The sequence below is a fragment of the Pungitius pungitius genome, chromosome 10, assembly GCF_949316345.1.
Source record: "Pungitius pungitius chromosome 10, fPunPun2.1, whole genome shotgun sequence".
Taxonomy (NCBI): domain Eukaryota; kingdom Metazoa; phylum Chordata; class Actinopteri; order Perciformes; family Gasterosteidae; genus Pungitius; species Pungitius pungitius.
This window is the reverse complement of record NC_084909.1, coordinates 15050137-15076192: the sequence shown is the minus strand read 5'-3', so window position 1 is coordinate 15076192 and position 26056 is coordinate 15050137. Positions and strand designations below refer to the sequence as shown.

Below are 26056 nucleotides of genomic sequence, written 5' to 3'. Positions count from 1 at the left end.
CTGGACCATCACCAAAAAAGGCAGCTATATAAATTACGTAATAAAAATGAAGATTGAATACAAAAAAGATGTATGTTAGGATAGATTTGAGTGAATTAGTAAAGTAGACCAGAGAAGTAAAATTGTGCATAATGTTGAAAATGAAAATGTAATCAGGCACATAATATAGATGTTATTGTGTCCGATGGAGTCTATTAGCACAAATCTTCATTTGGACTCATCAGACAATGGGAAGAATGTTAAATACTTAATTGTTAATGTGTCTTAGTCTCACTCACATACAAATCAAGACATTTTTCCACACAAGACAATAGTGGCCTGTCCTCACATACACATGCATGCACACCTACACACACTCTGAACAATAGATCCACTATGGCACAGTGTACACCTCACACTGGAGAAATAGGACTCCTGTCTAGGTTTCATTCCTGATGACAAAGAGATCAGCAGGCCATTGAAAACAAAAAGAGACAATGTGTGCGGTTATATACATTCACACTTTGTACACACACACACACACACTTGAATTTGTCAGATACAAGACAAGCCCTGTGTTGTGTGGCCGATCATCTGTCAGCCCTAAGGACTCTGGGAACAGTAGGAGATAGCGTTTTGGGAAAGCATCCAACACCCATTGAAGAGGATAATAGGAAAGTATGGATGTGTGCTTATCTCATGAGTATTTATGAGATTAAAGGGAATTTTAGTTAATGAATTGAATTTGCGCTGAGGGGAAAGCATTGACAGTAATCAACCTGACTCTATAATTGACATTTCTGTCTTATTCGTAGCACACACACACAAACACACAGATGCTGAAATTCAAACATATAGGCCCATAGGGGAGTTACTAGCGCACACACACACGCTCATGTGCACACACAGCTCATCGGAAAGCGCACTGCGCATGACGGACAGACATACACTCGCTCACTCTCAGACTGCACTCAGCAAAATAAAAATCTCATTATGCTCATGAACCAGAAGGTATGAGAGCAGTCTCTCATCTCAACCCATGGCCCAGAATATTAAAAGACTTTCTGCTTCTCTACAATTCCCCGGCTCCCCCGTCTCTCTCTGCATACATATGACTGCATCTCTCCATTTCCACACTTGCTCGCCTTTGGGATCAAACGTACTTATGGTTACCCCAGGGGCCCGGAGTGGAAATGAATTACAATTATAGCCCTCTTTTTCTCAGTCTCTTCTTAGTTTTACTTGCTTTCATGTTTCATGTTGTACTGAAACACTGAAATTGAGTATCTATCATCCCTTTATCTGTCCATCTATTCATCCATCCATAGTTGACAATTTTTGTGCGTTAGTGAGGCGACAGTTAGGGGAGGGAGACATTGATCTTATAATGACAGTCAGGCTCTATGATCTCAGCCAGACCACCCCACCCCCTTACACCCATTGAGCAGTCTGAGCTACGGTCAGTCCCCATAGCAACCAAAGTGTATGTGTATGCAACCGTGTGTGTGGGGGGGAGGACATGTCTGCACTGTTGTATTCATACTCCTCCTCTTCTACCTTCATCAGTGGCTCTTCTCTACTCTCTCTACATCACCTAAGGTTCCTGTGCTTAAGAAACCTTGTTACCACTAAGCCCACAGGAACAGAGCTGGGACACAAAGCTATTTTACATAGTGGTGGTGACATGATGCAAAGTGGCCAGATTTATATTTCCCTTTTATTGGGAAAGCGATAACTAAACTTGTACACTACACTAACAGCCAGTAATTTTCCTTCCTTGGTTTATGTGGACGAGCTCAAGAACAAGTTGGGTCTAGGGTATGGGTGGCGCAATGCTTGCTCTTTGATGGACGGAGGATTCAGTGAATTTTATACTCTGACCAATTACATAATAATTTGAATTTTTCTTCAATCAAATGCAAGTTTACGAGATATTTTGAAGCCAACTCTAAATTCACTAGGTTCTTCAGAAGTACAAAACCAGAAAAATGTTCATAAATCTCATATTTACAGTTATCTCATGAGTTACCGGCCTGTTATTCTAGTGTAGGCCTGATGATTTTGAGGGATTTTGTTAGACTACCGAAATGAAAAAGTTCACGAAATCAGCAAAGAACAACAGAAAATCACCTACACAGGGCCACACAGACAACACTGAACTGGACTATGCCACCAGAATAGAGAGGTTCAATAAAATTGGAGATGCATTGCCCGCCAAAAATATTTCAGGGCATCATCCAGTTCCTTAGAACTAACCAAATGATTTGGTCAACCATCCAATAGTTGTTGAGACATTTCACACTGGACCAAATGGACAAAAGCTGCTAACCAACCAACCAAATAGCAACGTTTCTTTGTTCTTTGCCCATCTATTCCCAAAAGTCCTTCACCCACTCTGTCCTCACAGCACAGCCCTGGTGCCCAGTGTACGGAATTGGCTCCCTGTTCTTTTTGGAGGATCAAGAGCCACTTTGTTTCCCTCGGTCGGGACACGGCAGGATTTTCATCTTCCAGGGGACTGGGGCAGATCGCCTTGCAGGGGCTGAGAGGAATCCTGGCACACAAAGGGGATCTTTGTCAAAAGAGACCCTTATCTGTGCACCAGCATCAACTTACTACTACGGGACAGAACCACTCATAGAAACCCCCCCTTTACACTTTAACCACACACACAAGGAAACATGATCAATACGACCGCACACATGCACTGTGAGACTCAAGTACCAAAGCATTGACATACACACATACAGCATGTATGTACCGTATTAAATATGTCTGTTATTGGCAGTCACAAATATTGCACAAATTAGGTATATATTATTAGACAAGACTTATAAACATGATATAGCAGGCTACACAGAAAGCCGTATTAAACAAGTTAAAGCCTATTGTTATACTGCACAAACAATAATTCCTCTCCAGGGTTCATCCGCCTGCACACATTACACCCACACAACCATACCTCTTCAGATGAATGTATATCACCTCACATCTGCATTATTTTCCTGCTTATTGTTATGCTTTGTTTTTAAGTTCATGTCGGTATTGCACCAACACCAGAGAATGTTAATAATTTCCCTGGAGTCTAATGGCACGTTTCCACCGAGCGCTACAGTACGGGTCGGGTCGGTACACTTTTATTTGTGTCTCCACTGCCAAAAATCCGAACCGTACCGTACCACTTTTTGGGTACCCTTCCGTTGGGGTACCTGGCCCAGTTGTTTGGTACTAAAGGGTGGAGCTAGACTCACTGTAGAATGTTTATTGGTTGAAAGAGTGTCGTCATTTCCGCCTGCCGCAAGGGGAAAGACAACACATGAAGCGCCATTTTTAAACTACAACAGCATTTACTTTAACAGCCACATATCGAGAAGCAAGAACAGGATCAGCTGTATGTCCTCCATTGTTGTTTGCGGTCGCGCGATCGAATGACGTCAATCTACTTTCCGTCCAATACCGCGCCTATCAAGTGACGTTACCACTACTTTCTGGAATACACCACGCCTATCAAGTAAGGGTACTGTTGGCGGTGGAAACGCTCGCCAAATCATAGTTAACAGACCTGACCCGTACCGTAACGCGCCATAAGTTGCAATCTGTACTCAAAATAAACTATTGTTAAAAAAAATATATATTGTTTGATCATATTGACTATGGCGGTTTAGACTACAGCCAGCTAATAAAGGTTCCCTCTCAGGGAACTCGAGCTGCGTGGAGACGCTGTGGGAATGCCCCTGCGTGACTGCGTCATGAAGCACGTGTGAAATCTAACCAATGGCGAGCTGGTACGTCATAGGCGGGCGACGCCCGGACCAGGAAGCTATAAAGGGACCCAAAGGGCAAGCCCATTCATCTCTGTGCCTTCATCAAGTGCGTGTGAGGTTAACTATGGCTGAGTTGCAACGATTTGTCCAGCTCCCCCTTGCACCCGATTTATTACGAGCAGGGACTCTCACACTTTGTGTGTCGTCTGCTTGGGTCTGGAGCACGCTCAGCTAGCCCTCGAGGGGGCTGGCTGTGGAGATTGCGAGCGCCTTTCTTGGCGCACGCGTCTCTCTCGTCGATCCCTCTTTGAGGAGGACGGCTCGATGAGGCGCGTTCCTCGCGGCTTCCGGTCCCGCTCGTGCCGAGGCAGAGCGCCGGTTGTGGGGATCGCAGGTGGACCTCATGGAGGGTCTCGGGACGGCCGAGGCACTTTTCCGTCCCTTTGCCGGGGGATCCAAGATCTCGTACCAGGTGTCGGGGGCATGCGCGGCAGGTTCCTCCTATCTGGACGGGCCACAGCTCTCACGGTTTTCCAGCTCCGAGGAATTGGACGTGGTGAGCGTGGAGGCAGCGGAGGTCGAGGACGCGGATCCTCATTCCCCCCCTGCCGCCGCCTAGGAGCTGCGGCGTGAGGTGTCGGCGTCCTGGGGGAAGCCGGTGTCCGGTTGCGTTTACAACCCGCGTACGGCTTTGTATTCGTCACTAGCTGAGGCTAAACGACATGGCTATGTGAGCATGCCGGTCGTGGAGGGGGCCCTGAAGGGCCACTCATCCCCTGCTGCCGTGTCGTTTAGGACACCGGTGTTGCCCACCAAGCCCCTGAGGACTACCACGGCGCTGGTGGGAAAAGCTTATTCGGTGGCAGGGCAGGCGGCTTCCTGCCTGCATACGAGGGCGCTTGTCCAGGCGTATCAGGCGGAGCTGCTTGCCGAAGTGGCCGAGGGGAAGGAGCTAACGCTTGAGGTAGTATGTGAGCTGCGGCACACAGCTGACCTCGCGTTACGAGCCACGGCCAGGTCGCTCCATGGGAGCCCTGGTAGCCACTGAGAGGCACCTGTGGCATAGCCATTCCAGCCTCAAGTCCTTCCTCCTTGATGCCCCTCTCTCCCCGTCATCCCTCTTTGGGGGTGCTATTAGCACGGTCGCGGAAAAGCTCCACGCAGAGAGACGACAGGCTGCGGCGCTCGATGTATTCCGCCGCCAAGAAGGTTTCGTCCAAACGGCCCTGACGCCATAGCTACCAGGGCCCAGAGGGTGATCTCCACCGGGGGGGGGGGTCAGGGTTTCACCGCACTATCCGGTGCTCCCACCCCCCCGGTACTCTCTAGGAGTCAGGCTGCTGTCCGTTTTTGGGGACAAAGCTTACCAGTACCGGGTTCTTCCATTTGGCCTAGCCCGCTTACCCCGTACGTTTACCAAGTGCGTGGATGCAGCTCTGGCACCACTGCGTCTCCAGGGCATCCGCATCTTGAACTACATCGACGACTGGTTGATTTTAGCGCCATCTGAGCGGCCCAACATCGAGATGTTGTGCTCGCCCACATCAACCGTCTGGGGCGGAGACTCAACGCCAGGAAGAGTGTACTGTCCCCATTGCAAAGGACCACCTTTCTGGGCATGATTTGGGATTCGACCATGATGCGGGAACGTCTGTATCCCGCTCGAGTAGCTTTGATCCTCTCTGCAGTCAAGCATGCCAAGCTAGGCCAGCCACTCACTGTGAAACAGTTTCAGAGACTGTTTGGTCTGCTGGCAGCGGCATCCAACATGGTCCCTTGCGGCCTGTTGCACTTGAGACCGTTGCAGTGGTGGCTCAGAGCCAAGGGGTTCTCCCTGAGGGGTTCGTCAGGACGGCGTCAGTCTACTGTTAGTAGCTCTGTTCTAACCGGCCCGAGTATGGTTCGTGGACCTTATATCGCTCCTCGCAGATCCTCCCTTGGAGATTCCCATCAGGGCGGACTTACTGTTACAGGGGGGCCCGCCTCTTAGAATCCGGTCTCTCGACCAAGGTCGTGGAGACCATCCTCCACTCCAGAGCCCCCGCTACAAGGAAGGTGTATGCCGGTAGGTGGAGGGTCTTTGCCACTTGGTGTGGGGAACGACAGCTAGACCTAGTTAACTTCCTGGTCGGTTCAGTATTGGAGTTCTCGCAGGAACGATTCTCCACAGGTTTATCCCCGTCTACTATCAAAGTATATGTGGCGGCCCTGTCGGCAACTCCTGCCCCGCTGGTATCCCGCTTCTTTTGTGGCACCCTGAGGCTGAGGCCAGCAGCCAGCACAAGAGTACCGTCCTGGGACCTGGCCGTCGTACTAGAAGGTCTCTCCGGTGCTCCGCTCGCAGAGGTCGCAGTGAAGTACGAGGCTCTTAAGACCCTCTTCCTGCTTGCTATTTCTTCCCTCAAAAGAATTGGAGATATGCAAGCCCTCTTGGTGGCCCCCTCGTGCTTGGAGTTTTCACCCGGCATGGTGAAGGCGTTTTTACTTCCTTCCCCCGGCTATCTTCCTAAGGCTCCGTCCACCACGGTCGGGCCTATTGTGCTGCAGGCGTTCTGTCCTCCTCCGTTCCTGACGTCGGACCAAGCAAAGCTCAACCTCCTCTGCGCAGTTAGGGCCTTAGACTCCTACGTCCGCAGGACCGTCCTGTGTAGACTTTCCAAACAGTTTTTTGTATGTTTCCGACCACCCAATACTGGGGGCCCTAAGCAGAGGATGAGCAAGTGGGTGGTTGAGGCCATCTCACTTGCCTACGTATCGGCTGTTGAGCTTGCACCTTTGGCTGTCCCAGCCCATTCTACCAGGGGTATCGCGACTTCTAAAGCCCTTTTGTCGGGTAAAGTGTCGCTGCACGACGTTTGTGAGGTTTTATTGTCTAGATCTTAACTCCACGCCTGGAGCGCAGGTGCTCTCGTCTGAGTGTGCGCCCTGACTTCACACTACGGTCACTGGCTCATATGGCGGAGTGGGTATTGGCGTTCCCACAGCGTTTCCACGCAGCTCGAGTTCCCTGAGAGCGAATGTCTCTGGTTACGTTTGCCCTTTATAACTTCCTGGTCCTGCCATCGCCCACCTATGACGTACTTGCTCGCCATTGGTTAGATTTCACACGTGCTTCATTACGCGGTCACGCAGGGGCATTCCCACAGCGTTTCCACGCAGTGTCTCGTTCCCTTCAGGGAACTAAGGTTACATACGTAACCGGATACATTTTCACCTTTGCAATCCTGCTCATTGTGAAACTTAATTGTATTCTTAATCTGGCCCCTTGCCAGATCGCAGTCTCCCGCAGACAGGACATTCAAGAAATCCGACCGGTGCAGGAAGTGAACTTTTGAGTGTTTCTAACAATTCTGTTTTACAATACAGTAAATTGATACGCTAACATAGCCTAAAATCCGAAAAAAACATTTCCCATTACCTTGAACCAGCTACTAGCCACTAGCTGGTAGGCATGAGCATAAAAGGTTGCCATGGCTAAGCAGCAAAAAATACAGAGAGGAGCCTTAGCCCGATGCCCAAAAACATCACCAACCAACATCACCAGGATGAAATTCAATACCATTGTGCGGCACCAAGGAGATTTACTTTTGATTCAAACCAAATTTAGATTTATAAACAAAGCAAAAAAATGTGAGTAAGAATTGAGCACCACTGGTCTCAATAGGAAACTAGAAGTCTCCGTACACATGCACATATATAGCTCTCCAGGATTGGGTTTTATAGTATAAAACCTTGTTATGTGAGTGGGAGAGGGCAACAAGCCCATGTAGGTGTGTACATGCTCTAGCCTGAACCCACAAACACATGTGAGACTGTTCAATGGAATGATTCAGGGGACGTTAGACCTCTGTACAGAAGTTCCTCTCAGCATTAAGAAATTAAAATAATTACTCTTTCCGTATTGTCCCTCTGAGCCCTGTTGATTAGAGGTAAGAATACTTCAAGTTCTGGTTGGAGGAATTTTAGTGATATTTTAGAGCTGAATACCCAATGTTCTCAAAAATTATCCTGTTTTAGCAGATTGATTGGTGGATTATTTTACATTACATGTCATTTAGCTGACGTTTTTATCCAAAGCGACTTACAATAAGTGAATTTCCACAGAGATACAAACTCAGAAGAACAAGTAACAAGAAAGTACAATTTTCATCAAAGCAGTTTCAAAACATGTTATAGAAAAGTGCCATTATAAGTACAATTTAAGTGCTATGATTTGTTAGTGCTACGGTTTGCTAGTTTTTTAGTCAAGGTAGAGTCTAAAGAGGTGTGTCTTGAGTTTTCGGCGGAAGATGTAGAGGCTCTCTTCAGTCCTGATGTCATCAGAGAGCTCATTCCACCATCTGGGAGCTAGGAGAGCAAAGAATTTTGTATCTTGTTCACTCTGAGCCTGAATATTGAATATTTACTAAGTTTATGTAGCAGTAAATCGCTGAAACAAGGATGTTGATAGAGGATGTATGGTAAAAGTACTGGATTCTTCTTTAAATCAAATAGGATTATGGTTAGACTTTCCTAATGGGACTGGAGGGGAAATGACCATCTACTGTGAAGTATTCAAGTAGATTGCTCTTTTGTGAGTATTTGTGTGAGTGTACATTGTTGGACCAATTCAGTAAATTGGCATTTAATTGATTTTGCACAGAGCACACATTTTGGCCGGGATAAACACACTTCTTTGTCTGCCAGCGTCCGAGAAGACAGAGCACAGATAGTCAACTTGAGGTCCATTTGTTCACTTGCACAGTGACTCAAGTTGAGGAAAAACAATCAAGGTACTGATGGCTAATTCAAATGATTTTATTTTGTGTAGCCCAAAATTGCAAACTACAAATATTTCTCAGAGGGCTTTGCAGGACGTGCAGCTTGGTGTGGGTATTTTAGAGAGTGCCAGGCCTTACACTGTTTTTTTTCTAACCAACGACCAAGCCTGTATGTCCACTGTAATGGTACGGGGGGCCCTTATGGCCAGCTAGGGTGGAGCAGTGCATGCGAGTTGACCAATGAAGGCAAAAAAAGGTTTATTCTGTCCTAGCATAGCCAACTCCGGTATGGTGTTTCCCATCAAAACGCCATACCATAAAATATCCAAATACACAACTTAAAGTCATAAAATAATTATGCAAAATATCTCAATGGATCAAATCAGAGTTGTTATACAGTTGTCAAGGCGGGGAGGGTTGCTGGTGCGCAGGGAGACAGGGTTGCACAGAGTTTTGAAGGTTTTCAAGGTGCTCTTTATTCCAAAGGAACAGAAACGAGACGTGCTCCAACAACGGGTAAAACTCAACATAGACAATGACCCGACCAGGGACAACAGGCACACAGGGCTTGAATACACTAGGGAGGTGCAGGTGATTGGACACATGTGGAAACAATCAGGCAATTACAGGACAAGGCAGGAAGTGAAGCTAACCCAGGGAAACAAGAGACATGAAACTGCAAAATAAAACAGGAAGGAGAACCAAACCGTGACAACAGTCAAACATCTTTTTAAAGCAGATGAAGAGGAGCAGCTGTAGTTTTTGGTGCTGCTGAACTTTACAATGACAGCTGTATATCTCATTTGTATTCATATTGGATGGAAGAAACACAAAATGTTACTGAGGTGAACGTTTAATTCAGGGCTGTTGTATTACATCACACTACATTAGCTTTATAATGGTTTCGTAAAAGAGCACCTTGAGTACAGTAACTATTATATAACAATTACACAGTTAATATTTTACTGGATAGTAATACATTCTTGTTATTCAAACATCAAGAGGCTAATAATCAGTGTGGCAGTCCTCCTACTATGAGGGACGATGAGGGACATTATTCAGAATACCCTCTCACACACACTAGTGAAATGTGCTCATGTACACAACTGAAATACTCTTGCATCATATTGTGGAATATAACGGTTCAGTGGTGAACACGGGCATGACAATTAAAAAAGGTCTTCCTTTCAACTGAAGGAAACCGTAAGTCCACACCAGGGAGTGCATGTGCTCTTACTGGATTTGAGCTAGTACTTCAACCACAATGCATGTTCACCTGACTTGAGGTGAAAGGCAATGAAGAGGATATTGTACGTTTTTGATGATGATGGTGATGTGAGTAATCTTCGAGGATCATTGTTTAGATGCTTCCGCAACTTGCTTCATGAACATGAGGCCAGACAAGGATCCAGTGATGTGATCAACAATTTGATATCCCCAACAATTTTGACTGGCAATCCAGGTCGGCCCCGATACAGCCTAGCCGCCGAACAGATTGCTCACTGTGTATCCATTGGTATGACATGGCAGAGATTTGTATCGTGCTTTGGAATCAGTCGAAGAATCCTATACTGACACAGACAAACTCTGGGAGTTGGGCCATTAAGATTTGCAATTTTGTTAAATCGAGCCCTGGATAGCTTTGTGACTGATATACTACAGAACACTCAAAATGCAGGTGAAGCATATGTTCTTGGAAGCCTGAGATCACGTGGCTTAAGGGTTCAGTGTTGGCGCGTCAGACAGAGCCTCGATCGAGTGGATATCATCGGTCAGTCATTCAGACCACCGGTTCTCAACTGGTCTGGCTCCGGGACCCACCATCACCCCTCAATGACAAGCCGCGACCCAAATCGAGTGACATTATCAACTTCTCAAATTTATTCAAAATCAAGTTCATAAGCTGAATTTCATATTTTATATTCCGGATGTTTAATTATCCTAAAAACTGTCTCCTCCATATCAGAATGGTTTGACCCAACCTGGCACAGCTGCTAAAAAACACCGGCAACCCACCAGTTGAGAATCACTGATTTAGACCCCGTCATGCCATATGCCGAAGGGTTTATAGTGTTCAGGCCCCCAACCAATTATGGTAAGTTGACTTATAATATTTTTATTGATAATACAAAACGGTTACATCTCCCAACAGGCATTTTGACAACCAACCACAAGTTAATTAGACGGCGGATGGTCTTTCGTGGCTGTGTCGGTGGCTTTAGCCGGACCCTTATATACGGTGCTTATCTAATAACAGAGCCTCAAGTGTCTTGTCAATATTTTAGGGAGGAGTAGTGAACTTTGGTTTGCCCTTACGGGTCAGATGTGATCACGGTATGGAAAATATACGTGTTGCCCACTTTATGTTAGAAAGAAGAGGACTGAACAGTCATAGTTTAATTACAGGGGTTTCGGTACACAACAAAAGGATTGAGAGACTATGGGCAGAATTGAATGTAGCTTAAGCGCAAGTTCAGTCAGGAAGACAACCAGTCTGACTCTGTTTGCCTCCTGTAATTTCTCTATATCAGCTGTTTGGTTACTAAAATGTGCATGCCCCCAATCAGATTCTACACACTGTTTCCTGAAGCCAATCACGTTGTTGCCGTCAAACTTTTAAAAGTGTTCTCCTCTCTGTTGGCTGTCAGCCCAGCATGTAGCTGAGACCCTCCTCCACCCCAATCACCTCCAGTTGGCATCATTGTTGTTCCTGGTTCGTCATCAGGTTGCTGCTATTCCTTACACCACCACCAGTGTCTGGACTGCAGGGGGATTAGGCCTATTGGACCTCAGTAGCCCTGCCTTCGGGGATAGTACGTCATGATGGAGTCCAATTGCCAAAGACCTTGCACAGTTCATATTTTATGCTTGTGTAATAAATTATTGTTTTACTATTAAATGAGTCTCTCCTGATTGAAATAGAGTTGTATCTAGACACTTTATTAATATTTTTTACTTCACGGAGGAACAGGGTATACTGGATTCATTGAATGAACTACATCTATTTTGTCTGCATTATGTTTATTTACCAAGAATTGTAAGGGCAGTAACAGTATTTATCAACCAGTGGAACAACCACGGCCTGTCCACACAAGGGGGGGGGCGACTCCTCTTCAGCTGTGGCATACAGGGGTCATAAACAATGTAGGAACCCATCCCATTATAAATGACATTTTATATGACAATAACTACTATGGCATTGATGAAGAAGGGCCATTACCTGAACTTCAAACCAATAATAATATTAGAATTTTGATGTAGCCATTAATGAGACTACGATGAACAGTATTCAACAAGTGAATCCACTTGAAAACGATGTTAACCATGGAATAGATGTTTTCTTCTCTTCTGCATTTCCTTTTATAATATTGTTATGTAGGGTTTTTTTAAAACATTGTTTTGTTTACTTCACTTGTGCGGTTTTCTCAGTGAATTACAAGACAGTTATGTTAAAGTTTTAATATTGTTTTATTAAAACGAAATGAACAAAAACATTTGTTCAAAACATTTTTCAAAATGACAGAGACAAGCGCAGACTTGTGAATAGTGGTGGAATTCAAACTATAGAAAGTGAGCATTCAGCAATGAGCAGACTGGGATATATTGGTACTCCCTCAAACAGCAAGAGAATATTGTAATGTAACCTACTTGTAATGCAAGAACTTTAAACTACCAACTGACCTTTTTGACTTTTTCCAAAAGTGCTATGTCTTCTAGCACTGGTTTTGCTGAACCATCAACCAGAAGAGAAAATACTGTTGGTGAGAGGAAGTTTGGTAGCGTACCACCATGTACCAAGCTTACAGCAATGGCTCTGCCAGCTGTGTAGTACCGGTCCTCTCTTCTTCTCGCTTCAAAACAACAGGATAAAAGGAAATGTAATATTGATTAATACATAACTACCACATAAAATCATGGATTTCATTGTGCTATTAAATAAATTGTAAATTAGTTTCAAAGCTAAAAGTTCTATGTGAAAAAAATCTCCATAAATTAATATGATCATTACCAGAGGTGGAAAGTAACTAATTACATTTACTCGCGTTACTGTAATTGAGTAGTATTTTTGTGTACTTCTACTTTTTAAAGTTTTTTTTAAATCTGTATACGAAGCGCTAAATCGGAAGTACGTAGATTTTCACAGTAAGAATTGACGCAACCGTCTGTAATGACAGCGGTTACCAGGGTAACAAGAGGAGAAAAGTTCATTAACGGGTATAAATAGACAGTATGTGTTAGCAGCAGTAGTTGACTACACTCGCTGCTCTTGGCTCTGATATTTATTGTCCACGTATTGTTTTGCTTCATTGAGCAGAGCAGAGACAGTTTAAGGAGATCGCAGAGTAAACGGTCCGCCACTGGAGTGCACACGTCCCGACGTCATGTCAGCGACGCCACCCCCCCGTCAGTTTTTTTTAACCACACTAGAGTCCCGCACCCCACCCAGCTGTTAAAAAAGTAACTCAGTAACTTTTGCTCTGAGTACATTTTTAATGAGCTACTTTTTACTTTTACTTGAGTACATTTTTAGAATGGTAACTTTACTTGTACTTCAGTCAAATTTTACTTAAGTAACAGTACTTTTACTTGAGTACAACATTTTGTTACTCTTTCCACCTCTGATCATTACCAGCACTGTCAAGAAATGCTGAAATGCTTTCCTAATTTCATAATACCTTCCACTAAACAAAGCAGAACCACAGTCAAAGCAACATGAATGAAGCAACATTCCAAGATGGCGCCGCTATATCTGGCTTGCCACTTGCTCCTCTGTTTTTTCATGTTTGTTTTTGCTACTGTCTCGCCGATATATGCGATTTATGATCGCACAACACTGCTGGATTTGTATTTTTCAACTAATCGCCTCCTGAACGCCCAGTCCTTCAAACCACCACCGCCACTGTTGACATTTATTCCTTCTTTCCTGAGACGCATTGTCTGTCTGCTAGCAGGCAGTAAGCGCCGCAGAGGCGGAGTACATGTCAAGCTCAGGACTCACCTGGATTCTCCTGTGTTGCTGTGGAGTGGTGTCCGGCCGGGACCTGGCAGTGCTGAGGGGCTGGTTGGCTCCGACGCTGACGTTCCACTTCCGTGTTTCCGCCCAGGGAAGCCTCCGTCTGGTTCCTCGTGTGACATCGTCGCCTGTCAACTCGACTTTGTTCCGCATGGCACTTTGCCACACCAGATCGCTCAACAATAAGACATTTGTCCTCAATGATGTCATCTCATCTCACAATCTGAATTTGTTTTTCCTCACCGAAACCTAGCTTCCCCCAGGTGAAGTCAGTGCCTTCTCAGAACTCCTCCCCCCTGGCTACCTGTTCCTAAACACCCCGCGACAAACGGGTGGGGGCGGGGGGATAGCTACCGCACACAGACAGTCTCTGACGTGCCGCCAGCTGTCCGCTAGAGGGTATTCCAGCTTTGAGTTACAAGCATTTGTGCTCACACTGCCCTGTCCTATTCTATGTGCAGTAATATACCGGCCACCCAAATTGAATAGGGATTTTTTAAATGAGTTTTCAGAGTTTCTGACTGAGTTTTTGGCAAAGTTTGACAATATTGTGGTCACTTTAACATTCATGTCTGCTGTCCTTCTGAAAAACCTGCTAATGATTTTAAGGCACTTTTGTATTCACTGGATCTGGTCCGGTCCATATCCTGTCCCACTCATAGGTTAGGGCACACTCTTGACCTTATTATCTGCTGTGGGGTGACTGTGTCAACTTGTGAGGTCCTGGATTTTCCAATCTTCGACCACTTTCTTACACGGTTTGACATCCGGGTGTCCTCCTGCACCCACGTCCAATGTTCTCCATCGTCGTCGCTTCATTACCTCATCCACAGTAGATGACTTTGCTGCTGCCTTTTCTGTTTCTGATCTCGCCTCTATTTCTGATTTGTCATCGCCTCTATGTCCTGACCTTTTCCTCTCCTCCTTCCACACCATCTGCTCCCAGATTATGGATTCTGTTGCGCCCTACAAAGTAAAGATGACCAATGGTCCTTTGATCCCCTGGCTCAATGATACAACGTGGACCCTCAGGCGCGTCAGTGTAGGCAGGCTGAGCGAAAATGGAAGAAGGAAAGGCTGCAGGTGTCATTGGAGATGTTCAGAGACGGTCTTGCCACCTATCAGAGAGCAATGAAGGAAGCTAAAGGACAGTACCTCTCCAATCTCATCAATACCAATAGCCACCGCCCTGGAATCGTGTTCAACACCACTAACTCTGTCATAAATCCAATGTCTGTTGCTTTGAATGATGTATCTAATAGTACATGCAATGCATTCAAAGAATATTTTATGGACAAAGTTTTGTCTGTTAGGCAAACCATCACACAACCCTCTACTGCTGCCGTGTTCTTCCAAGAGCTGAAAAGTGTGCTGGAGACCTTGGATGTAGTTACTCTTGCGGATCTCAAAATGGCTGTCCATGAGCTGAAGCCTACCACCTGCCCTCTGGACGCTGTTCCTGCTAGGATTCTGAAAGAGGGTATTGACATCATAGGTCCCTTCCTTGTCTCCTTCATGAATTGCTGTCTCAGTTTGGGAACTGTTCCAACTGCTCTCAAACATGCCATTGTTAGACCGCTGCTCAAGAAACCCAACCTTGATCCTCTCATAGAGTCCAACTTCCGCCCAATATCTCACCTGCCACTTCTGTCTAAATTGATGGAGAAGCTTTTTTTCTCCCAGCTTCAGTCTCACCTCAAACTGCATGACATTGGTGATACATTTCAGTCTGGTTTCAGGTCTTGACACAGCACCGAATCAGCATTACTGAGGGTCCATAACGACATTCTAGGAGCCCTAGATAGTAAAAGCTCTGTTGTTTTGGTGTTATTGGACCTGACCGCTGCATTTGACACCGTATATCATGCCATCCTCATCTCCCGTCTTCAACATGTGCGGTGCTAAATTGGTTCTTTTCATATCTCACAAACAGAACTTTTTCGGTAATGCTCAATGACTTATACTCCTCGACTGCCTCTCTGTTATCCGGTGTGCCTCAAGGATCCGTTCTTGGGCCTATTCTTTTCTCACTTTATATGCTGCCACTTGGTCAACTCATCTCAAATCACAACGTTCAGTTTCACTTCTACGCAGACGACCTTCAGATCTACCTTCCTGTGATTATGAACAATCGTTATGAACAATCGTTCTGCGCTGGACCCTCTCCAAAACTGCCTCCGGGACATCAAACAGTGGCTTTCCCAGAATTTCCTTAATTTGCATGAAGGAAAGACAGAGTACATTCTGTTCAGCCCAGACTCAACAAACGTGCCCCCAGTTTTGGTCGTCTGACAGCTCAGTTCGCACCCACTGTGCGTAACCTGGGTGTTATATTTGGGATGGAATTTCGACAAACAAATCAGTGCAGTTGTGAGGGCAAGGTTTTTCCAGCTAAGGCTATTAAGCAAGGTCAAACCATTCTTGTCCCGAGCTGACCTTGAGAAAGCTATTCATGCCTTCATCAGCTCGAGGTTAGACTACTGCAATGCACTCTACACTGGAATCAGTCAATCACTCATTAATCGACTTCAACTAGTACAAAACGCTGCAGCACGTCTTCTCACCAACACCTCGAAACGCTCACACATCACTCCGGTTCTCCGCTTGCTCCACTGGCTCAGGATGGAGTATAAGGTCCTGCTTTTTGTGTTCAAGGTCATCCATGGCTTGGCCCCCACCTACCTCACCGAATTAGTAACTGTTTACAGTCCAACCAGAACTCTACGCTCCTCTGAACACACCACTTTGGTTACTCCCAAGTTTTAGTACAAAAAGTATGGAGGCCGGTCTTTTGCCATCCAGGGACCTAAGCTATGGAACGCACTTCCAGCTCACCTGCAAAGCATAACGGTGTTAAGTGTTTTTAAATCACAGTTGAAAACACATCTATTCAGACAAGCTTTTAATACGTAGCCTCCGACTGGACTGCTATTGTTATTTTTATTTTTATGTATATCTGAGGTTTTATTTACTGTTTTGTTGTTTTAACTGGAAAGCGCCTTGTGCACCTTTTGGCTGTTTGTAATAAGGTTTGTAATAATAATGATTGCACTTGTTAACCTGTGTTTGTTTTTTTTAAATGTTCTATGAAACGATTTTTATATTAATTACAAAGTAAGAAAAAAAGTCTTTACGTGACATCCTCTGGAATGTGCTCACCAAAACCATCTCTGATGCGTTCGATAACAGTCTGTTGGTCAAAGGCACTGAGGATGTGGCCATGTTTGTGTAACCATAACGTTGTCTGCACACTATTCCCCATGATGGATCGGGAAGCAATATTACGTCCTTGTTGAAATGGTCATGCTGCTGTGAACGAGCTCTGAAAAGAATGTAACTGTTAAGACTAAATGAAAACAGCCAGTGCTCATTAAGTTATGCTACCATGGATCAATACAATTCAGAGATCACAGTCGTAGTACAAACTTGTATAGACAATAGATATTTTAATGACGTCCAGTTTGACAAGCGCAAAATACTAACCATCACTCCTTATAGACCCTCCTCTGGCTGTGAACCAACCTTCCAGCTGCCTAACGTAATATATTTCCTCTCGTTTTCCCGCAAGGATTTTAAAGAGCACTTTTTCATATTTTGGCAGCCAATGAAAGAAAATATAACGTGAGGCAGCAGGAGTTCACAGTCCATGCCAGAAGGGGTTGATTATGGGTGACGATCTGTTAATACATTAGATTGATGTATGTATAAAATGGCAGTTGTATTTAATCAGTGGCCAACAATTATTGACAAACGAAACTCTCATCCGAGAGTTTAAATCCGATCCATTTCAAAATCGGGCAACTTGATCCTGACAACCGTGGGTTCAGAAGTTATTAAAATCAAGAGTTTTCATAAAACTACCCGGGGCGTGATGTTGCGTCGAGTTTGGACAATATTTGACAATTTTCTTAAAAAATATTAAATGTTATATCTCCAAGGAACATTGATATTTTTGGCTAAAAATGTTTATTCATGATGCTTGTGTAGGCCTATGAGTATTCCGATGCAGTGATTTTCTAAAAAGTAGAGCGCCACCTATTGGCTTAGGTCAATGCAAAGTTTCTACATTTAGAAGTCCATCTCCTAGCCGTTTAATCTGATTCACTTCAAATATGGGAATACAAGCCGTAAGACTGTGATGATAGGTCACTGTGAATATTGGGAGCTTTGTTGCCGTGACAACATTATTTTTGCATGAAAGTTCAAGCACATCTTCTGAGCCTTGGCAAACTCCAAAACTCTTGAAAAGCTCTGTGAGTGTCCTAGGTGATGACCTTTACAGACCCGATGTGGAGTTTTGGATAAAAAGTGAAAAATTGCCTGCATAGCACCCCCTGGAAGTTTTCGACGAAACAGCGCCGGCACCGCCTTTGACCTACTTAGAGTACGGTGATTTTTTGACAAATGTATTACAGGGAGACTTAATAAAGTCTCTGAGGACTATGCTCTAAAAGAAACAGGAAGTCAGTCATAATTTTTTTAGTGTGAATATTCCCTGTATTTTTTGCAAAGAGGCGTAAACCCTTTTTGTGTTGACTCATTTATACAGACGCACTCTGGAGAACGAGACAAGTGTTGCTGTGATACTTGCTCTTCAGACTCTACCTTAATTTTACAGGAATACATATTTTCGTTATTGTGGTCATCGTGGCCGAGACCCGTAACAATTACTCTGCGATCTCCATCAACTGTCTCTGCTACATTTCATTTACTTTTTGCAACTCGGCTATACCCTAGTGTTGGTGGATTCCGTTTATGAAACCACAGACTCAGGTTTGAATACCAGCCCCAAGAGTGATTTATTTTGTCTCTTTAGTCTCTTTTTGACCGCTGCCCCCCCGACATGCAAGGAGAGGCGAAGGCCGGTTCATCGCTGCTCGCAGCTTTAATTATATTTACATTCGAAATGCATTAAGCTGCTAAAGGCGCCATATTTCCATCAAGAGTCAGTGACCAAAACAAAGCTAAAAAAACAAAGTGCAAGTTGGTGTTTGCATGAAAATATACACTCACCGGCCACTTTATTAGGTACCCCATGCTAGTAACGGGTTGGACCCCCATTTGCCTTCAGAACTGCCTCAATTCTTCGTGGCATAGATTCAACAAGGTGCTGGAAGCATTCCTCAGGGAGTTTGGTCCATATTGACATGATGGCATCACACAGTTGCCGCAGATTTGTCGGCTGCACATCCATGATGCGAATCTCCCCTTCCACCACATCCCAAAGATGCTCTATTGGATTGAGATCTGGTGATTGTGGAGGCCATTTGAGTATAGCGAACTCATTGTCATGTTCAAGAAACCAGTCTGAGATGATTCCAGCTTTATGACATGGCGCATTATCCTGCTGAAAGTAGCCATCAGAAGTTGGGTACATTGTGGTCATAAAGGGATGGACATGGTCAGCAACAATACTCAGGTAGGCTGTGGCGTTGCAACGATGCTCAATTGGTACCAAGGGGCCCAAAGAGTGCCAAGAAAATATTCCCCACACCATGACACCACCACCACCAGCCTGAACCGTTGATACAAGGCAGGATGGATCCATGCTTTCATGTTGTAGACGCCAAATTCTGACCCTACCATCCGAATGTCGCAGCAGAAATCGAGACTCATCAGACCAGGCAACGTTTTTCCAATCTTCTATTGTCCAATTTCGATGAGCTTGTGCAAATTGTAGCCTCAGTTTCCTGTTCTTAGCTGAAAGGAGTGGCACCCGGTGTGGTCTTCTGCTGCTGTAGCCCATCTGCCTCAAAGTTTGACGTACTGTGCGTTCAGAGATGCTCTTATGCCCACCTTGGTTGTAACGGGTGGTTATTTGAGTCACTGTTGCCCTTCTATCAGCTCGAACCAGTCTGGCCATTCTCCTCTGGCATCAACAAGGCATTTCCGCCCACAGAACTGCCGCTCACTGGATGTTTTTTCTTTTTCGGACCATTCTCTGTAAACCCTAGAGATGGTTGTGCGTGAAAATCCCAGTAGATTAGCAGTTTCTGAAATACTCAGACCAGCCCTTCTGGCACCAACAATCATGCCACGTTCAAAGTCACTCAAATCACCTTTCTTCCCCATACTGATGCTCGGTTTGAACGGCAGGAGATTGTCTTGACAATGTCTACATGCCTAAATGAACTGAGTTGCCGCCATGTGATTGGCTGCTTAGAAATTAAGTATTAACGAGCAGTTGGACAGGTGTATCTAATAAAGTGGCCGGTGAGTGTAATTCTATTAACATAACTTTTGCTAACAAATTAGTCACATCAATTTCTTTTTCGTACCCCAAAATGAAAAAGATTAATGAAGAAGGTTTATACAACAATTAAACCTCAGAGAATCCACAACTTATATTTTTGTTCACTTTTAAGGCTCTCAAGCAGAAAGCTTTAAAAACTGTGACGAGTCGGCCGATTTGAGCAATCGAGCACCATGGAGACCGGCCGCACCCCAATCACGGGTGGATTGTTAACAGCTGGTGACAATTAAGAGCACCACACTTAAGCGGCAGGCTGAGGGCTGGAGCACTTAGCGGCTGAACAGCCGCAAGTTTCACTCAAGAATTGACAGGGACCATACCATAGCAAAAACAGTGAGTCAATAATGGATTTCCATTTGTCAGAGGCAATGACAATCTCTGTCATTGTCTCTGTGTCTGCTTGTTGGGTGAATAACTAACCCCTTTCTAACATGTTAGCTACAGAATGTTAGTTAATAATATGTACATGTTCAACTACAACTGGCACGACTTTCACTAGTAATGGAATAATTTTAAATGGTGCTGTAACAATTCATAGTTATTCCACCAATGGATGTTTGCTAAGGGTCTCGTGGTTAACATAAGCATAAGCTGCTGACTTCTCCATAGCAGAGATGACTGTTTCATTTCACAACTTGAGGGCCCCACAGATTAATTTTCAAAAAAATATATAATTTAAGTGTCATCACCACTGTCTTGTGCACAGAATCTGGACTCACTCTGTACCAAACTCAGTTGTGTTGGATCTCTTTCTCTCTCTGGGCTTCTGAGAGTTGAAGACAGAGTGGGTCTTTGACTGGGGGGGTGGGGGGTTGAAGCTATCACTGCTTGCTGCACAGGCCCGGCTTTGTTTTCTTCCTCCTACTCTCTTCCCGCTCACTTTGCCAGGTTTCCCATTGCTCATGGAATTTACGAAAAATTGAGAAATAAGATGTGTAAATCAAGAGAGAAAATCTGGAAAGTTCTGGAGAGGTCCGAGGCCACAGTGGGAATCCAAGTAGTAACTTCTGCCCTCTCTTTTCGACATCACTTCTAACAAACCATACCGCGTCCATGAGACTTTTTTCAGTTATTTCAGTACACAATAAAACTGGCCCGTTAACAATCCAAGGTGGATGAATCAATGGCCGATAACACAAAAAGCTGAACTAGCATCCTTTCCCAATGGATGAAGAAAGATGACGTCCACGTCACATCTTCCAAAAGAAACAATCATCATTTAATATACAGTATGTCAAGTATATGCAGCGTAGGCTGGTTGGATTGGTAATCAAACGTAACCCTTTCACCCAGGAGGCCGTTGTTAATGTCCTGTGTAAAACTGAGGGAGTCTCGCGCTGGCGCAGGTCCAGTCTTTATATCAACAAAGTCACCTGTTACCCCGGATGACCCGCCCGGCATGTATAAGTGCCGGTGTCATCCTGAGATCAATCCTATTTCATCTTCTCTACCTGTGTCTCTTGAACAAGCTATTACTCTAAAATTGAGTCGTATTTTGGTTTTTCGCGGGTGACCATTAGCCGAGGCTGCGGACCACTCGGCTAATGGTCTACTAGCCGGGGCGTGATGTTGCTCTCTATCGAGAGAGTGGAACCCTGTTCCAACCCGGGGGCTACGTCCAATCCTAGACCTGAGGGGACTCAACAAGTTCCTGAAGGTGTTACTTGTTTCACATGCCGAGCTTCGGACTGTTTCGAAAGGAGAATCAGGAAATGTTTATTTCCATCATATGTCAGACATACATGGAATTTGACTTGGGGGTTGGTGCATGACGAAATTCAATTCAATTAATTTTATTTTGTATAGCCCAAAATCGCAAATTACAAATTTGCCTCAAAGGGCTTTACAGTCTGTACACATGCAACATCCTCTGTCCCGAAAACCCTCACATCGCTACAGGAAAAACTCCCCAAAATATGAAAAAACCTTTCAATGGGGAAAAAAGGGAAGAAACCTTAGGGAGAAGGTCAGAGGAAGGATCCCTCTCCCGGGATGGACAGACTGCAATGGATGTCATGTGTACAGAATCAACCATGTAAAAGATGTACAATACATTCAATTCCTCTAACAGAAATGATACAAGCAATTGCAAGAAGTGTACGGCAGGACCACTGCAGGGACAACCACCATCAACAGAGGCTTCTGTGGGGAGAGAGAGTAGAAAAATGTTGGTTTATGACAGTAATATGAATCATATTTAAAGTAATGATAATGGCAGCAGCAGCAGGTGTCAGCAGAGCCATGCCAGAAGTCAGAACCAGGGTCCGCACGAAACTACGATCCACGGAGACCTGCTAGGCGAGAAAGCACAAAGAACTCCCGGAAAGAAGTTGAATTAGTGATGTACATTAATAAAACATGGATGATTGTGGAAGGAGAGAGTGAGAGTGTGAGCGTGAGAGAGGGGCTCGGTGTGTCCTAAAGAAGTCCCCCGGCAGTCTAAGCCTAGAGCAGCTTAACTAAGGGCTGGTCCAGGCTAACCTGAGCCAGCCCTAACTATAAGCAATATCAAAGAGGAACGTTTTAAGCTTTATCTTAAATGAACTGACCGAGTCTGCCCCCCGGACTGAAAGTGGAAGCTGGTTCCACAAAAGAGGAGCTTGATAACTGAAGGCTCTGGCCCCCATCCTACTTTTTAAAACTCTAGGAACCACAAGTAGCCCAGCATCTACGGAGCGCAGATGCCTTGTAGGGCAATACGGTGTAACAAGCTCTTTAAGATAAGACTGTGCCTCACCAGCAAGTGCCTTGTAGGTGAGGAGAAGTACCTTAAATTCTATTCTTGATTTAACAGGAAGCCAGTGCAGAGAAGTTAATGCAGGAGTTATATGATCCCATTTCTTACTTCTTGTTAATACACGTGCTGCAGCATTCTGAATCAGCTGGAGAGGTTTAAGCGATTTACAAGAGCAGCCTGATAACAAAGAATTACAGTAATCCAGTCTAGAAGTAACAAATGCATGAACTAGTTTTTCTGCATCACTTTGAGACAGGAAGTTCCTGATTTTCGATATATTACGTAGATGAAAAAAGGCAGTCCTTGAAGTCTTCTTTATATGAGAGTTGAAGGACATATCCTGGTCAAAGAGAACTCCAAGATTTCTGACGGTGCTGTTGGATACCAGAGCAATTCCATCCATAGAGACTGTAAAACATGACAGCGGAATTCGAAGGCGCTCTGGGGCTATCATAATAACTTCGTTTTTTTCCCGAGTTTAGCATCAGGAAGTTGCAGGTCATCCAAGTTTTGATGTCTCCAAGACAATCCTAAAGTCTAACAAGCTGGTTGATGTCTTCTGGCTTGATCGATAGATACAGTTGAGTATCGTCTGCATAACAATGGAAGTTTATGTGGCGTTTTCTGATAACGTTGCTGTTACGGGCGGTCGGACACCACCCTTAACATAAAGGAGAGACGCACACAAATTAGCTCGCATCAAACTTTATCTAGGGGTATTTTATTAAATATAATACATATTAACGGACGTTTACTAATGACCCAAAACAAGTCAATAGGTGCGGAACGTTCTCCACTGCCGGGTTGGCGGCTGAACGGAAATCTTAATCAAAAGCACGGTGTGGCTTCGACTCTCGAGGGTTCCCCGTGCAAATGGTCCAGGGAGCCTTTTGTAGCCCTGACACAGGCTCCGCTCAGGTGTGTCTCATCTGTAAATCAACACACACCCACACGCACTCAAACGCATGTAGCAACAAGCACCAGAGCTGGGGGACGTAACAGTCGCCCAAAGGAAGCATATACAGGGTAAATAGAATCGGTCCAAGCTAAGAACCTTGTGGGACTCCGTGACCAACATAAACAAGATTTAAACCAGCTGAGTGCAGTTCCTTTGATGCCAATCAAGTGTTCTAGTCTCTGCAGCAGGATACAGTGATCGATGGTGTCAAATGCAGCACTGAGGTCCAGCAAGACAAGAGACAAGTCCTTGGTCCGATGCAAGTAGAAGATCATTTGTAATTTTCACCAGTGCCGTTTCTGTGCTATGATGCACTCGAAATCCTGACTGGAAATCCTCGAACAAAGCATTGTTTTGTAGAACGTCACATAACTGATTTGTGACAGATTTCTCAATGATCTTAGCGAGGAATGGAAGATTAGAGATAGGTCTGTAGTTAGCCAACACCTCTGGAGCTAGAGTAGGTTTCTTAAGAAGAGGTTTAATTACAGCTACCTTGAAGGACTGTGGTACATGTCCTGTCAACAAAGAGATTCATAATATCCAGTAGGAATGTGCTAATTAACGGAAAGACTTCCTTAAGCAGCTTAGTTGGAATCGGATCCAAGAGACAAGTGGAAGAGTTGGATTTCAAAATTGTAGAAGTCAGTTCATCAAGGTTGATGGAAGAGAAACCATCCAAGTAGGTATCAGGGCCCACGGCTGCGTCCAAAGTTCCTACATCCGAGGACGGGTCGGCTCCGGTTGGGGGTAGTAGACCATCAATTTTCTCTTTGATAGTCAGAATCTTATTATTGAAGAAGTTCATAAAGTCGTTACTACTGAGGTCCACAGGAATACACGGCTCGACAGCGCTGTGACTCTGTCAGTCTGGCTACAGTGCTGAAGAGAAACCTGGAGTTTTTTTTTTTTTTTCTCGATTAATGTGAAATCGTTATGCGTTACGGAGAGCCTTCTTATATGTTTTAACGCTGTCTTGCCAAGTTAGCCTAGATCCTTCTGATTTGGTGGAACGCCATAACCGTTCAAGTTTCAGCACAGTTTGCTTTAAGTTCCGGGTTTGAGGGTTATACCAAGGGGCGAACTTCCTTCTTGTTGCCATTCTTCTTTTGAGGGGAGCAATACCATCCAGCGCCATTCTCAAAGAGCCTGTGGCAGTATCAACAAGATGGTCGATTTGTGACGGACTGAAGTTTTCACAGGAGACTTCTGATATCTTGAGACAGGACACAGGACACAGAACTTAGAGCAGAGGGAATGTCTTCTTTAAATGAGGCTACAGCGAGGAGATTCCAATAGTAGAAATTCAAAGGTTATCAGACAATGGTCCGACAGGAGAGGGTTCTGTGGAAAGATTGTTAAATGTTCTATCACAATACCATACACAAGAACCAAGTCGAGCGTGTGGTAAAACAATGAGTTGGTTTGTTTACACTCTGACAGAAGCCAATTGATTCCAGCAAAGAGAGAAATGAAGTACAAAGGCTGTCGTTATCGACATCCACATGTACATCGACATCCACATGTTAAAATCACCTTGTCCGTTTTAAGGACCAAACTCGTTAAGAACTGTGAAAATTCACATAAAAATTTGGAATAAGGACCTGGGGCCCTGTACACTATTACAAAGAGAACCGGCTGAATTATTTTCCAGGTTGGTTGTGAAAGACTTAAAGTCAGGCTTTCAAAAGATTTATAATCCAGTTTGGGTTTAAGGTTCATTAAAAGGCAGGAGTCATAAATAGCTGCCACTCCACCCCCTCGGCCTGTGCCGGAAGACAGTACAATAATGGACAACAGACAACGTAGTGTAGCAATAAGATGAAAATATAATAAAATATATGCTATGGGATAGTACGCTAAAGCTATAAGAAAAAAAGATCAAATTTGAAATAAAGATAAAGTGCACCAGCTAAACAGAAAGTGACAAAGTGTATGTGCATGTAATGAGTGAGAGTCAGTCAGGAGGGGACCCGGGCTCTGTTGATGAACCCGACTGCCGAAGGGAAGAAACTGTTAGTGTGGCGGGAGATCTTAGTCCTGATGGACCTCATTCTCTTGCCGGATGGAAGGGGCACAAACAGTTTATGTCCGGGGTGAGTGGGGTCGGCTACAATCTTTCTAGCCCGCTTCAAAGTCCTGAAAGCAAACAAGTCCTGGAGATACGGCAGATTGCAGCCAATCACCCTCTCTGCAAGACCGGATGACACGCTGCAACCTGCCCTTGTCCTTGGCTGTGGCTGCAGCGTACCACACGGTGATCGAGGAGCAGAGGATGGACTAGATGATGGCCGTGTAGAAGTGCACCATCATCGTCTTTGGCAGGGTGAATTTCTTCAGCTGCCGCAGGAAGAACAGCCTCTGCTGAGCCTTTTTGGTTATGGAGCTGATGTTCAGCTCCCACTTGAGGCCCTGGGTGATGATGGAGCCCAGGAAATGGACTGAATCCACATTGGTGACGGGGGAGTCACACTGTCTTCACGGTGTTGAGCTCCAGGTTGTTCTGGCTGCACCACTTCACTAGGTGGTCAGACTCCCACCTGTAGGCGGACTCATCCCCACCAGAGATCAGTCAAATGAGGGAATCGTCA

General features: G+C 44.8%; 1 pseudogene; it reads right to left on the bottom strand.

The window, feature by feature from the left end:
• Positions 1-22210: 22210 nt before the first annotated feature.
• Positions 22211-25229, bottom strand: LOC119229325 (uncharacterized; annotated as a pseudogene).
• Positions 25230-26056: the final 827 nt, after the last annotated feature.